The sequence below is a fragment of the Silene latifolia genome, chromosome Y (assembly GCF_048544455.1).
Source record: "Silene latifolia isolate original U9 population chromosome Y, ASM4854445v1, whole genome shotgun sequence".
Taxonomy (NCBI): Eukaryota; Viridiplantae; Streptophyta; class Magnoliopsida; order Caryophyllales; family Caryophyllaceae; genus Silene; species Silene latifolia.
The window spans coordinates 162,187,770-162,204,888 of record NC_133538.1 but is presented as its reverse complement, the minus strand read 5'-3'; positions in this window follow the sequence as shown (position 1 = coordinate 162,204,888).

Here is a 17,119-nt window from a genome sequence, read left to right as displayed (position 1 = left end):
AACACTCTTATTAGCTACTTTGTACAAGTATATAATATTGTTCAATGACGAATAATTTTTTATTTCTGTTAAGTTTTCAAATTGAGATTCAGCCTCGTTGTTCTTGTTTCTTTTATGAAACAAACTATCACTCTCATTACCTTATTTGTACAGAGTACATGATTTGGGTATTTGACCCTTTGTCGAACAATATTTCTATAGTTTATAAGACAATTTAATTTTCTAAAAGTTGAGTGCTATTACAGTTGTTATTTTCCTCACATTTCATGTATGTCTTTTTGAAGACTCTGGGGTGTATGTTGTGTATCCATACTTGTTTGATGCATTCGTTTCATGTCTTATTGATTGACAAGTTTCAAAATATAAATGTTTTCAAGTGGCTGATTTTATTCATTTTTTAAGTCAATTTCAATACAAACTTACAAGTGATGGCTTTGGAATTCTAGCTAAAGTGGTTTTGGGTTAAGAAGCATTCATAAGTTATTAAGTTACTCTGATTCTATCAAGGATCAATAAGAATAGGGATCGTGTAGCTAAAGTTTGTAATTTCATAGCTTGGCTTAATATGAATTTGCCAATGCTACTCCGTAGTAGTTTCATACTTTCATATAGTAGATCTCGTAGAATTAGACGTTCCATTAAGAGATTATATTATCTATATGATTCTGTCCTTTTCCGTGACTTATGATTATTGCGAGATTTGCTAATATGAACGCTTTCTTGTTGCAGTGACAATTTCTTGTAGAACCAACCATTCCGATGATGGTAAATAATTATCAAAATTGGGTTATTGAGCTACTGAAAGAGTATCCTCCAGCATATCCATGGATCTCGCGCACTTCAGAACTAGGTACCGTCAATATTATCCTCCGAATTACTGGCCGTGTTAGGGTCTTCATGATTGTGGAATTAGGTTCATTTCGAACTTGTCTTGGTCAATGAGCATTAGGGACCAAGTTATGATGCTAGACTTAGAAATAGATGGCGATAATAAACACTTGATAGTGAATGAGTTAATCAGCAAGCTAACATTTGCTAGACGTAGCAAATAGACGACGATAATAAACACTTGATAGTGAGTGAGTTAATCGGGCCAATATTTGCTACACCATGTTAATGAATTTAACATTGCTTTCCGTATCTGCAGTATTAACATACTTTAGGCTTGGTCAAGTATTGCCTTATCTCTCAGATGAAATATAGCTTGCTTGTACAGTTTGTTATACATCACAGTCGTTGATTTTTAATGCATATTAGTTCTGTGCACTTTGAGAGCGAATTCAGTCTGTCATAAGGTTTATAAATTTTGTTGGGATATCGGTCATTTGTAGCAAGTGACTGCGGCACGTATATTTGAATTGTTTCTTCTATCTATGGCATGGCCTTCTTATGGTTCCGTAAGTATTGTTTTCAAGCATCTGAACCTACCACTACCATAAATTTTGGCATCTTATATAATTATGATATGGAATTTTTCCTTTTCTGAAACATTCATTAGTCAATGACATAATTCTTAGGCTCTTGAAGGGCTCTTATTTATTCTCTATCTGGTGTGATAGGGGACAAACGGATGTTCGATGCTGCCAGGTTTTAGACCTAAGTGTACATTAATCATACATAAGGTAGCATTAGCTGTATAATGCACCAAATTCTGTTTCTAGATAAACCAAGTGTTCTGTAGGGTTAAAAGTGTTTAAAATGTGTGTTAAATAGTCGTGTTGTTTTTCTTATGCTGTGAATGTTTAGGTGTGGGATAATGCAATCATTGACACAGCCTTGAAACGATACTATGGTTCAAATTTGACAAGCCTGATAGAAGCAATCAAGAGAAATATGACAGTAAGCTTCTTGCCTTTCTATGATACTTAAGCCTTCATCGTCTAAATGTTTCTTTCCATTAATCTTCATAAAATGTGAACCATAATGTTTACTTGTAGTTTAGTAGTACAAAACTTGTACCCCGTATAAAATATACTTCTTGATTTAATTACCGAATAAGCTTTAAGATGATAAGATCATAATGTGCTGCTGAATTGAGATGTATTTATATTAACATATACTCGTCTTTGATAGTTAACGATTCCTGGTCATTAAGCTGCATGGATTAGGGGTTTGGTGAGAGGAAATATGATGCATTTCTAAATGTGTCTTCTAGCAGAACTTACACTTCTAAAACTTTGAAATTTAGACAATCAGTTTTGCAATATATCATTATCTTGACGTCTTTTTTTAAACTGGTTGTTTTAATTTCCTTACGCATTTAACCACTGGTATGTTTATGGGCGAGCAGAACGCTTTGCATATGGACATAATATCAAGTCTTCATGATCAAATTTGGCAGGCCGGGAAACATGTGATGTATAAAATCAAGTCTAATGATGCTACTTGGATCATGGAGAATATCGGGGGCTTCAGCTGTCCGAGTAGAATATGATTATTTATTTTGTTTAACTTTGAATATTAATGTTGATTTGCAATGGCAATTGTAAGTTAAACATTGTAATTAATTATTATCTTTATAAAAAGTTTACATTCACCAGAAAAAATATATTGGAAATAATTTTTTTTTAGAATTTTAATTGAGAAACGGCAACGGTTGTTAAAAAGACCGTAGCCTTTTATCAACTTATGGCTACGGTTTAACCTTAATAACCGTAGCCAAAAGTCACTTTAGGCTACGGTTCCCAGATATAGCCGAAGCCAAAAGTCACTTTAGGCTACGGTTCCTAACCGTAGCCGTAAGTACTTGATATAAGGCAACGCCCCGATTTACTACGGTCGAGGGACCGTAGCCTAAAGCCTTTTTTAACCGTAGCCAAAAGCCATTTCTGTACTAGTGTTTATTTTTGCATATAGGTTGAGTCGGAACGGTAGATTTCCGTGATGAAACTGCACTATAACTTGTCATTCTACTTGAGCCTTGCACTTTTGTTATAGTTATTAGCTTTGTCATACGCATAATCTACGAGTTTCTGTTCAAATATAGCTGACTGTTTAGACTTGACCTGATAAATTGGCAAACTACTTGATAAATTCTGAGTCTTAGAGCCCATAACTGGTGACATTCATAACCAGTTCATTAGGATTTGAGAGTAGTACTCCTTGCATAGCATTTTCATCATTTTTGCACTTTTATGACATTCAATTTCTTGTCAAATGCACATATTCGGGTTTGTGGTTGGTGTCACATGCAGGGAGGTGCTTGCAAATTTTCCCCTTTTTCCTTATATTTTTCACCCATTTAGCTCCACATAAGCCAAAACTTGCCTTTTTGACCCATTAGCTACATCCCAAACTTAGCCTGCCTAGTCAAGCTAGTTTAGTTTGCCTTTTGTAGTATGATTTTCCGTCTGCAGTTTAGCCCGTATTTCTTTGTATGGAGTTGGTGTAAGTAGAGGAAGGAGGAAAAGAAAAAAAAAAAAAGAATTGGAAAAGAAAAAAAAAAGGAAAACGTGAAAGAAAGAAAGAAACAAAATGAAAAAAAAATGAAAACTGAAAAAAAAAAAAAAAGCTGATCACGTGAAACAGAAAAAAAAAAAAAAAAAAAAGAAGTTCGAAAAAACTTGATTTGTTTGTTGTGATTCATTCAGACGGTGTTTAAAAAAAGGAAAGTTTGTGACCGTCTGACTCCTCCATTCTTATTCTATATTTTTGAGGAGATTGTGTTTAAGTTTAGTGAGTTGTGTGCCAAATGAAGGGCACTTGTACTTAGTTTTTCAGTCAGTTGAGATTCGGATGGTTTATTATGGTCCTTTTAGGAACTAGCTTGACGCTTTTACCTCCACATTACCATAACTTGTTTTGCCTTTTCTCACCTGAACCTCACTATTCCCATATTATTTGTAAGCCCTGTTGGAGCTGGTGTCCTCTACAAATTAGTGTGATAACATTTGTAAATCTCTTAGAGGTTCACAAGGGTATACTTCGTATATTTAATCAGTTGATTAACGTTTACCTAATAACGGTTGGCTTGCTAGAAAGTTTGACATTATTATCATACAGATGGCGGTGATCAACTGGTCCCTAAAGGTCACACCTATAGGACGTATTTGAGAAATGTGGTTATAGAAATATAATTACATTGATTCCCAAAATGACTAAAAAGTTAGTCAATGTGTTGATAAGATAATTATTTAATGAAAATTAAATAATATTAAGTTGAGACGAATTAACTGTCAATTCGTAAATTAAATATAATAACTTATATTTAATTAAATATATATAAGGTTAGTTTGGACAAATTAATCTGTTAATTCGTAGTTAAATATAATCAGTTGCATTTAATATCAACAAGTTGAATGTGTCATAGTGGTAATAGTGAGGGTACACAAGCCAAGAGGTCATGGGTTCGATCCTCACTAGATGACAATTTAACACACTTTATATATTTTTGGAAAGACCAAAATAAGGAAAATACACTCCTTATTTTCGGTCCTGCTTGGCGAAAAATTAGGAGGTTGTTTCTTTCCTAATTGATTTCGGATTTCGGTCTATATAAAAAGAAAGGTAGAGAATTATTTCTGACCTAATTCTTTTTCTGACATTGCCTTCTCTTTCTCATCACAAAAAAACACAAAGACAATAAAATTTTACAGTAAATTTTAGATTGATTTCTAGCATAATCAAAGGGTATATCTCAGATCGTCTTGGGTGCAACTAATAGGCGAATATCAGTTTTGATATTGTTCTTAGGCCAATTTTGCTAGGACCTGAGGTTAATTCTAAATCCTTTTACTTTTGTTTATGTATTTTATTTTATGACCTTAGATCATCTTTATTAAATCGTTATAATCCTTCATGTTAAAGGGAAGTATACAGATTATTTCCCACAAGCCCTCGGCTGTGACGGACATTATTGGTTGGAGTGTGTGCATTAGTACTTGAATTGTCTTTCATTTTTGTTGCATGCATGCTATGTAGGTCGCAGTTAGGTGAGTGACTGTCTCTTCTTCTCTCTTTTACATATAACATTCACCCTTTGCTTCATGAGAGAAGAGTGACCACGAGAGAGTCCGATTTTGTTGGTCTTGCAAGGTCGATAGGTAGGCTATATTTCTGAACAGCTTATAACTCGTTTGCGTATTGACTGCTTAGCTTTTATTGCATTAAATTGGTTCAAGTAGACAAGTTAAGATAACTTTGAGTTTTCATTTCCGTTCCATTACTTGCATTTTGGTTTACTCGACGACGAGTAAAGGTTCGGTTTGGGGAGATTTGATACGCGCCTAATGTATAGTCTTTTTAGCCTATTTCAGCACGTATTTCCATGCATTTTTATACTGTTTATATAGTATTTTACCCCGAATTGGCTACTTTGGTTCGTATTGTCCGTTTTGTAGAAATGAACGTGAAAGTAGTGGAATCGTACCCTTTTTCGTCCTTTTTGCATGCATTTAGAGGAGATGGGATTTTCCAGAGTGAGATACTGCATTGGAATGCGTGAAGGCACGGATTACGAGGCAGTCGGGCGTGAACGTGAGCTGATTAGAAGACAGAAGACTCGATTGAGTAGTTTTACCACTCGATCGAGTGGTTTTTATGCTCCCAGTTGGTCCATCGAGTAGTTTTGTACTCGATCCAAAGGTGCTGAAAAGAGAGTTACTCGATCGAGTAACTATTCTACTCGATCGAGTAGATTGTCCTGAGTTTTGCTCGATCGAGTGGTTTTATTCCACTCGATCGAGTGGTTTCTGCTGTCATGGGCTTTAATTAACCCGTGAGTTATTTTATTTCGATAAACTTAGTTATTTTCCTATTTAAGCATTACGTTACTAGGTTATTAAGCATCGAATTTTCTACTATCAAAGGCTATCAAACATTACTGCGTTACTTATTCTCCTTCACTATAACTTTGCTTTGGGATTTATTTTGCTCGGATTTGATCGTTCTTTACGCCGGATTCACACAATTGTAATCCTTTTCTCTTCCTTTAATAATAATCTCTCTTTTGTTTGCTTTAAATCTTCGTTTAGTCATACTTAATTTCTGCCCTAATTTACTTTTATGCATTTTATTTGTTATTTCATCATGTTTATTGTTAATTCGTCATTTGTTTTTAGTTTTGATATTAATAGCGATATGAGTAGCTAAATTTAATGCATGTTGGGATTAGGGGATCTGTTGTAGGAAGGTGACGATGTAGTAAATGAAATAGATAAATTAATTGTAAGATTCTGTCACCATAGCAATTTAATTGTATTTATCGACTTAGTTGAGTGCACGCTTCTAAGTCACCTCTTTAATCTGGCTAAAATTAATCCTAGATCGAAAGATTGGACTAAATAGGCCTGCTATGAACAGTAGACTACCCTGACGAGAATGAAAGTTAAGTTAGTGGTATTTTAGGATAGAAAGTGGACCGAAGGGACCTTTCCACATCCGTCTTGCATTAATTCGTCTGAGTTGTTTACAGCTGAGTCACTGGACTACCGTAGTGAACCGAATTCCCGACATCTCCCTTCTCTATCTGATAGTTTAATCCTATTTTCTTGCCTTGCTGCTCTTGTCTCTACTTCTCTTCCTTTAAACTTTGTAGTTTAGAAAACAATTCAAACAACCCCCCCCCCCCCCAATTATGACCAAATAGACGGACTTCTACAGATATCTTGCCTCCCTGAGGAGATCGACATGACTTCCCTACCTATATAGTTAGTTTAGTTAGTTTATTTTTGATAGGTACACGATAGACCTATCACCTATCTAGGCTTCTGAGGATTCCCCTCAAGCTCGTAATATCAAACCTTAACCTTCAAGGTCCAGACATGGGAATCTGATCCCACATTAATTACCAACCATTTCGTTCTCAGGCCACATCAAGCCTGTGATCCCATCCCGCACCACATTACAAACCGTAATCCGTCGGTCTAAACACCACAAAATACAAACTCCATATTTTTATCTGTCAATCAAATCTCTTATTACCAGGCTCCACATTCCATAATGTTGAAGCCATTTTCACCCTGACCTAGATACGTAGTCTTCAAAAAACATTGCTCCCTGGAACGGGACATGAGCATTTTATTCTTAGAGTCCACTTTTTAGTGTGCTCACGTAATAAGAAACATTTTCACAAACTATGCCTCTTCGATTCATGATCAAGAGGTATTTCTCTCCAATCAACTTTCGAGTCCCCAAACGGAATTCACCGTCGTGACCCTCAACTCCAGATATTTATCTGTCAAAAAAACCTATTATCACCAAGCTCCACATTCCATAATGTCGAAGCCAATTTCTCCTTGACCCAGATATGGAGTCCTCGAATGCTTTGCTATTGAGAACGGGACATACCTAATCTACCCTTCGGGTCCATTTTTTAGTGTGCTCACATGATAAGGAACATTTTCACAAATTACACCACTTCGATTCATGATCAAGGAGGAATTATCTCAAATCAATTTCTCGAGTCACCAAACGGAATTTACCGGCGTGACCCTCACACTTTAAGGTCTTAACAACTCTCTTAGGCACACATTCAGACGAGTCACCAAATGGAATTTACCGTCATGACCCTCACACTTTAAGGTCCTAACATCTCGCTTAGGCACACGTTCAAAACTACGATCTGGTTTGATTTCACTTCACGTGAATACGTAGGCAGTCCTTCAAGAACACAACCATACCCCTCAAAATCACCTAAAGGTCCTAACAACTCGCTTAGGCACACACCCTGAACTACGATCTGGTTTGATTTCACATCACGTGAATACGTTGGCAGTCCTATTACAAGGGCACAACCACATCCCCACACACATTCAATTTTCAAACCTTTAATTTGCAACCCAATGCACACACACTCAGAATTACGACCTGGTTTGATTTCGCACACACGCGAATACGTAGGCAGACCTATTACAAGGGCACAACCGTACATCTCTTTCAAAACAATTCCAATTTTCAATCCTTAATAACTAGCTCAGAACTACGATCTGGTTTGATTTCGCAAACATGCGAATACGTAGGCAGTCCTCCAACAAGGACACAACCGCGCATCCATCTCAATCTCAACCATCAACATCAATCCTCAAAACCAGCCCACCCAGCTGTAGAAAATTAATCTCATACCTCTTTACTGGTGGTTTCTTCCTTAAGACGTCGCCCATTCCTTGTTTTGTCAAATTCCCACCTTCTCACTCTGGGGGCTTCTCTTTCAAGACGCCACCCATCCTTTACCCTCAAACATCTTTCGAGTCTCAACTACAGTCCAAATAAATTCCCATAGCTTAGTGCTCGGTTCGGACGATGACAAGGTATTGGTTCCGCTCTCCGAATCATCATACCTTGAGAAGGGATCTCAAATAAGCAAACGGAGGCAAAGATGTCTGGAGAAGTTAATCAATTCATGTTCCCCAGCCGAGCGAACCTTCTACTCCAGGGATTTGATACGCGTTGTCACCCTTTCTTGGCCAGGAGTTGCACTTACATGTGCAAAGTCTGTCAGAGTCACCCCCGTGTCGTGTCGATACTGAGTTGGCATCACGTTCACGACTGCCCATTTGTCAGTCTGTCAGTATGCGTCTGTGTGAGTCAGTGTCCCAACAGCCACGTGTCTCCAATCTATCAAATCACGGATCTACGAGTAAAAAGACTCGCCTTTAAGCTTCACAACATTCAAAACTTCTATCTCGCTTCGCCTAAGATATTACATGCTAGTTTCTTATATGCTAACTGCTCACATGCTTATGTGCCTACGTGCTTATATGCTTGCGTGCTAGTTGCTTATATGCTAACTGCTCACATGCTTATGTACTTACGTGCTTCTATGCTTACATTCAACGTGTTTGTCTATGAGACTGCGGATTTGTGTGGACACTAACCATGCAGGTAATCTTGAGAAGACAAACTCACTCCAACTAAGTACTGGGTTCTTCCCAACAAACGGCGACCTATCAAGTCCAAGAGATTTAATCCCGCCAATTATATGGCTTACGCTACCTCCCAGCGAGCAACAACTCATATTCCCGCGAGTCCTGAGAAGTTTCTAACTCCGTAGCGAGTGCCGATTTTTAAATGGATGTCACACATGATATTTTCCACAATCGATCATTCGACCATAGATGGCTGGCGAGCCGTACAATGCATATGGTTGGCGAGCCTTTGTTCGCAAACAATATACAACTCAAGGACGTATCCCGAAGATGCCTAGGGTACGACTCCTTTTCATAAGCTGGCGAGCCTTTGTCCGCAAACAAGGTACAACTCAAGGACGTATCCCGAAGATGCCTCGGGTACGACTCCTTATCACAGCTGGCGAGCCTTTGCACGCACACAAGATATGACTCAAGGACATATCCCGGAGATGCCTCAGGTATGACACCTTCCTATGGCTGGCGAGCCTCAAAACGCACCGCCTTCAACACCGGCTGGCGAGCCTTTATACGTAGTCTAATGAAATTTAAACGACCCGCATCGGAAGTCGACAGACTCTAAAATGTTCCCGATGGCAGGTCCTTGACTCGAATCCCCGAGTCGCCTCGACGTCCCCCTTCCCGATGGCATGTCCTTGGCTCAACACTTTTTTGAGTCGTCTTGAAGTCGCAATGGTCTTCAGGTTGTAATATTCGATTGACCTGGAGATCATACTTTGACTTTTGCCCTGTCCAAGCCTCAGTCAAAGTGGGGGCTCTGTAGATACCCAGTATTTGCACCTTCCAAAAACCACCCGATGATGATCGGACTATAACATGTTTTTGATATGCGTGAGTGGATTGGCTATACATGAGACGGTTTAATGCACTATTCGGATATGAAAAATGATTTCAAAATTTTTCTAACTTCATTTGCATTAAAATGACCCTAATTAGAGTCAAAATCGTCTTCGGACCCAAAACCGACTCAGAAACCCGCAACTCGAGTCAACCTGAGTCAACCCGAGTCAAACCAAATTTCGAATGTCGAAAATAATGCCATGAATATCTTTATCATGTCATTTTAATTAAAATGACCCTAATTAGAGTCAAAACTGACACCGGGCCAAAACCGACTCCAAGTTCAAATCCCTACTCACACGGGTCAAACCCAAGTCAAGCACATAAATTACCTACCCCAAGTAACACCAAAATCATCTTATTAGATGCCCATATTATTACACGACATCTTATATAAACACCACATATCAAACCAACCAAACAAGGGATAGAGCAAAGGCCACGTCCAAATTGAAAAGGACCATACACCCATTTGTATCACAAGGTAGCTCGCGCCTAAAGCAGGTGTCTGCTTAGCCTCTAAGCAAACTTAACCGACCTACTTCCCCACATTTCTCTATAAATACCACCCTTCACACACCAAAAAAACTCACGCGAGCGTCCGCCCCCTCACCTCTTTCTTAAACTTCTAGACTCGACTTCCTAAGTCACAAAATCGACACGTGTTTACGACCTACCGATCGTAAACACAAGCCTTACACATTTTTGTTTGGTACCGTCGCCGTGCATTCGACCGACCCATTTGACCAACTCAGTTCATCAATCAACATGTTTTTCAACAACATATTTTCAACATATTTTCAAAAAAAAAATCCTTTTTTAAGGAACTCTTTTAAACTTCTTTGCTCGCAAGTAGTCACAACGAGAAAACCGTCTCTAAAGTCGTCTACGTCGCAAACATCAATACACGTAAGTTTGAGGGTTTAAATATCTCATTTATTTCATGTCTTTACTGTTTTTATGAGTTTATATGCATGAACAATGCATGACACGATTCAAATATAGGTTAGACGAGCCAAAACCGAGTTTTGGCCCGAGACAGAAGTCCTTTGCTATGCAAAGAGGCTCGCGCCTCTTGTGGGTCTCGGGTCAGACTCAGACGTGTTTGTTCTCGTCTTTCCTCTTTATTTTATTTCTTATTTGTAATCGGTTTTTACCATTTCAAATGTTCCAAATCATTTTTATGACAAACTTTTTAACCATAAATCATAATCATCCTTGGTTCCTTATACCATGACGGTTTATTCCGTGACTCGATGATATTATTGGTTAATTACATTTTAATGGGTACTTTAACACCCTTTTGTTTTACTTAGCATCTTTCTCATTTATTTACATTTGCAAACATATTAGTCATAATCCAAAATCATCTTTGGTTCTTTATACCATGTCGGTTTAATCCGAGTACGATGATTAACTTGACTAATTACAAATAATTGAACTTAACATAATTAGTTCAAATCAAACATTTTCCTTTTACACATTTTATTTTGCTTTTCAAACTTGCAAATTCGACAACGAGTATTACTAACATAATAGTAATTATTCCGAGGCATGCAAACAATAATTGCAAATCATTCATTACAAAATATGGTTTTTCATAACCTTTTTAACAACCAGAAGACGCCCCTTGGGTCGACTCATGGCTCGCGCCCCAAGAGGTCGTCTGTTTTCATGTTTCAAAACCTGGATAGGCCCCATTCTCTCGCCAATAGGCTCGCACCCCAATGGGGCTGTCTGGCACTTTTCTGTCCCCTTTTAGTACTTGTCTAGGACGATTCCGATTATGGTTATTCCAAATACATGACAGATCAGATTGACAAGTTTATGTTTTTACACTTTATCCTTTAACCACACTTTTTCAAATAAATGGATCGTGTTTGTAATACTACGGTTTTATGAGTCTCTAGGTACTCTATCGAGTGGGCCTTACTCTGCGAGTAAGAGTGTTTTGCGTTTTAAAATAGTTTCTGACCTGTAGGGTACTCGATCGAGTAGGCGGCACTCGATCGAGTACGTCAGTTACTCGATCGAGTAGCCCGGTTTGCGGGTAATGTTTTGTCGGCTTTTGTTAATAATGCGAATTAGTATTTAAACCTTTCAGTGACTTTCATAATACGCTTTACAAACCTAATTACTTTGAAAAAGAGATTTCAACCTACGTACTTCGCATTATTGACAAATCCCGGAGCTTGGAAGGTCGGATTTCATCTTTCTTTACATTTTGTGATCCTTGCATTGAGGGTAAGGTCTACGTACCGAATTTGTTATATTTAATTAAGTTACGTTAAACCCTAATTTTGGGAATTGGGGATTTGTGTTAGTTTTGTGTGGTTAGTGATATATGTGATGTTATGTTAAGAGGAGGATTCGTAGAGGAGGCTTTTTGATAACAGCTGTTGAGATCGTCTGACTGTATTGCTTTCCAGGTAGGGTTTCCCTACTCAGTATTAGTCCCATAATGTGTTGGTTGTGATGTGTGATTGTTGCTTATTATCATACGAGTATTGTGACAGTTGTTGGTTTTGTTTTGCTGATTAGTAGTTGTGGTTGATTGAATCTGTCTTTGTTCTTTGGGGTGCGTCCCTGGCTGAGTGGAGTCACTTGCGGGAGTGGCTTCACGCCCACGATTTGCCTTCTGTGGAACCCGTCACATAAGGGATGTGCACATTAATGGATTTGGGTTTATCGCTCGATGGAGATGAGCGGGGCTTAGGTGGGAACGGCTGTGGTCCCCCACTGGCGGCGAGGAGTAACCTGTTGCGATGAGTACTCTAGCAGGGCTACACACTTAAGTGTGTAGTCAGTGTTGTGGAGTTGGTGATGGAGTTCGGAGTATATCTGTGACAGTTGAGCTGTGTTGTTTGTTATGTTGTTGAGATTATATAAATTATGTGATTAGTACTGACCCCGTTTATTGTTTTAAAAACTGTGGTGATCCATTCGGGGATGGTGACCAGTTGTTGAGTAGATATGAGTCGAGATACGTGTGCTAGCTGGGATATGTCACCTTCAGATGATAGAGTCTTCCGTTGTAGCTTTAGTAGTTTGTCAGACATTTTCATTTAGTTGATTAGACAGTTGTTTTGGAGAATTTGTAACACGTATTTTGGGCATTTGGTTTTGGATTGTACTCATTCACTAAACTTATACTATTTAAATGTTATTTCTTTATTGTCTTATGATTACCATTGCCTCGGGGAAACCGGGATGGTAACATCTTTATACCTGAGTGGTCCTGGTACGGCACTTGGAGTATGGGGGTGTTACAAAATGGTATCAGAGCGACGATCCTGAAACCTGTAACTAATGAATATAATAAACATAGGTGTTTTAGCAGGATTTTCCCTAAATAGGTCCGGCTTGATTAAAGAATAAGTTGGGTATCTAGCTCTATAAGTTTGGAATATTGTAAATGAATATCAGGGAAAGATTAAGTATAAAGAATAATGTTTTTCTTATTTAGATAAGCTGGATACAAATTTGTTTAAGTAACTGTGTGCTCGTAAAATAATGAAAAATAAGTAGTGAAGTGGTTTAACATTGATGAATGATGAATCAAATTACAAATGCCCGATTACAATATTTATAGTTATACAAATATAAACGTTACATTGATCTTCAACGTCTTCCTCTTTTGTTGGAGCTGTTACCGGATTAATAGGGCACATTCCCTATTAGTTCGGTTGACTCGTTCTCCTTTGATTATTTCTTCAACTCATTCTCCTCTTGTATGTCCAGGTTCATTGGTGATATAGCTTCATGGTTAGACTTGGTCTTCCTTGAGAATAGGACATGAACATTCATCTTCATACAATCGTTTTGTTGCTCTTCAGCTTAATCCAGCCTGTGTAGGTGTACTGCCAGGCTATTCCATGCTTACCTTTAGGCCTTTCTTCTGGGACTAAGTAGCCTATTCATCCTGTAATATTCGTCATCTGCCTGACAGTGGTTAGAACTGTCTGGTCTCCGTTTGCCCCAATCAGCCTTGTAAGGTCAGGCCAGGTTACAGTCAGACCAGGCTAAATTGGGGCTAACAATTGCCCCTTGACATTTTACCCGTGCTGGATCAGGCCAGGGGTGAGATGTCAACTTTACCGGGTTAAACAATAAAAAGAATTATATTTACTCAATGACTCTTAGACTCCTAGTTACCGTTAAACACTTGCAACGGCTAATTTGTGTGATGTCATCTTTGTGATTTTGCGTTCCTAGGGTTTTTACACCGTTAAAGTCCTTCTATAAATACGATTCTTGTGATGAGTTTGTTTTCCACCAATTTTCTTCCACTTTCTTTGCTAAATTTTTCTCTAAAATTCTTCCCTATTTCTCCCGAGTTCTTATTCTGCTAACTTATAAAATAAAATTCATCATAATAAACTAAAGTAGAAAAGGATATGGGAGCCAAAAAACGTCCCGCACCCCGTAAAGCTGGCGATGAACCGAACCTAAAGACGTCCAGGAGGAGGAGATTGTTGAAATTGATCCTCCTGCTCGTGCTATAGCTTTTAAATATCAGGATTCTATCTTTTCTGATCTTCAATCTTTGGATCCTTACTTTCCTGAAGAGAACTTATTGAAAACAAATTATGATAGGGTTTTAAGGGAGAAAAATATTATTCCTGATTCGACCGAGGTATGGATCCTCGAATCTTGTCAGTCGAGCTAATCGGGTGTCACCTGGTTGGTTCTGTATTTTTGAATGGGCGTTCAAAGCAGGCTGTAAGTTACCTTTTACCCCTTTAATGATCGATACCATTCGTGCTATGGAAGTATCACCTTTTCAGATTATGCCAATGGTTTGGAAACTTATCCATTCTGTTGAAAATTTATGTGCTAAGCACAATCTCACAATTACCATTAACGATATCAAGGCAATTTATGATATGAAAAATCCTTCTCCTGGTCATTTTAATTTGAGAATCAAGTCGAAGATGTCTCCATTAATCACTAACTTGGATTCTGGAGATGATAAAAGCTGGGCAAAGACTTTCATGTTTGTCCGGACTGAGAGCCTGGGGTCAGGCTTTGATTACCTGAGATATCCCCCTCTGGAAAGTGGTAGGTATCCTGTACTGTTAATTTGCAATATATATTATACGAAATTAGGATGTTCTAAGTTTTCACCTTTGTATTTGATGATTTTTGCAGCTCCTGATTGGAACTCTGATCCCCTCGATGAGGAAGCTATTTCCAGGGTAGAGGCTTTCCTCGCTATTCCTGAGGAAGAGAGGGCCTGGCCTGCTAGTCTGGGCAGGGAATTATTGCCCCGGTATATGAAGACTAAGCTGAGCGCTGTCAGGGTGCCTAAAGGCAAGCCTAGTTCCACTGCTCTTTCCTGTATGTTTTCTGCATGTTTCTTTGTTTGATTATTGTCTTTTATGTCTTCTCTTCTCATATTTATGTGCATTCTTTATATATTCAGTGTTCAGGTCTTCTGCTTGGTTGGCCAGCTTTACTGCATAAGATTTAAAGGCTGGGGTGGCTAGAATCGCTGAACAGTCCAAGAGCCAGGAGGCTAGTGGGAGCGATAAGACGCTTGATATTTTGGTTTCTGATGTCCAGCCTCCCCAAGAACCGCCCATGCTAGTATCACTGGAGGTTGTTCAAGCTTCTAAAAGGAGAAGGGAAGACATTATTCCTGAAGAGGAAGGGGGAGAGAGAGAGCCTATTCAGGCTCAACCCATCAGGAGTGTCAGGCAAGTGCCTACCAGGATTGATGATATGGATGCTGCCCGGGCACGGATAGATGAATTTTCTGCAAAGATGGGCGGCCAGCTTTTGTCTGCTAATACGCTTGAGTCGTCCACTAGAGTGGTTTCTATTCTGACTTCTCTTGTAACGAAGGCTGCTGAACTCACTGCTCAGGCTAAAGAGGTTAGTTGTAAAGGGATGTTTCAGTTGTTCATGTGCTTTTTGTGTTGCTTTGTATCGAGCTGATTAATTTTGCTTCTTGTAGGGATTGGATGTCGGGTTGGCTACTGCTTGCCAGTTCAGGGATGCCCAGGCCAGGATTCTTACCTTGGAAGAAAAACTGGATAAGGTTAACCGTGAGCTGCACACATCCAGGGGTAATGAAGTAGTGCTTCAATCTCAGCTGGCGACAGCTAGAGAGACATCCAGGGCTGCTATAGTTTGTGAGGTGGCTGCAAAGAATGCTGAGAAGGTTGTCAGGCAGGAGTTGGAGGCTGTTAAGGGAGAGTTGGCTGCTGAGAAGCAGGCAATGCAGGATCAGCTGAGGAAGAATGAGGAGCTTGGTGCTGAGAAGGAATTAGTGGAGGCGCGGCTTGCTGATGCTGCTCAGTACTTTTTTGGGAAAGGCCGGGTTGATGCTATGAGGGATCCGGAATCTGACCGGGCTAATTGGGATCCGGACCGGGATGAGACAGCATTGGACGCTCAGTATCCTGATTTGGCCAACATGGTTCAGGAAGAAGAAGTGGACTCTCCTCCTTCCAATGAAAAATCTGGTGCTCAGGAAATGGTGGATGGTTGTGAGTCGGTTACTGGTGAGAAACCTACTTAGTTTGGAGTTTTTATTTTTTTCCTTCTTTTTGTTTTGGCCCATCCGGGGGGTGTTCCTGGAATGAATATTTAGGTATTTTTTGGCTCATCCAGGGGGGATGTCCCTGGAATGTATAATTAGGTTTGTGGCAAGGCCAGCTATTTTGGGTAAATAAATATTTGGTCTTTGTTGGTTCCTTTTTGTGTTTTGATAAGGCATTTGTAGTATTGAATGTCTTCTTTGGATCGCTTGATTATTCGGCTAGATCGGGCCGTTTTTGGCTTTGGATATGGCCGATTTATTGTGTTATGGGTGGGGTTATTGCACTGCCTGGGAGGGCTTACGTCCCCCGCCTGTCTGGGAGGGCTTATGACCCATCTATGTTATACAATCCAGGAATAGATTTTCCAGGTTTGTATGTTAAGTTGAGCTCAGTATTTTAAGGCCTGTTTTGCAACTGAAAATAGGGTATCAGTTGGATATTGGTGGGGTGGCCCCCAATCTTTAAGATTTGTTTTAAATAAAATGTAGTATGTAAAACAAGTATTGAAGATTCTACTTGGTAAAAATAAATATACGAATATTGACGAGTATTTGGGCACATAATACAAGAAATTATATAAGGCATTTATTCATATAATGGCAAGTATCATACATTTAGTTTCACGTCAGGTCAGGCAAGAAATGTGAAAATGAAAATTATACCTGGATCGGGAGATATATTCTATATGTGAAACAGTTTTAAGTGTGCAATATTCCAAACTCTTGGGATCATTTCGCCGTCCAGGGTTTGTAATCTATAAGCTCCCTGGCCGACTATCGAGTCAATTAGGTAGGGACCTTCCCAGGTTGGGGCCAATTTGCCAGCATTCTTTTCTTTTGTGTTTTGGAAGACTTTCCTGAGGACAAG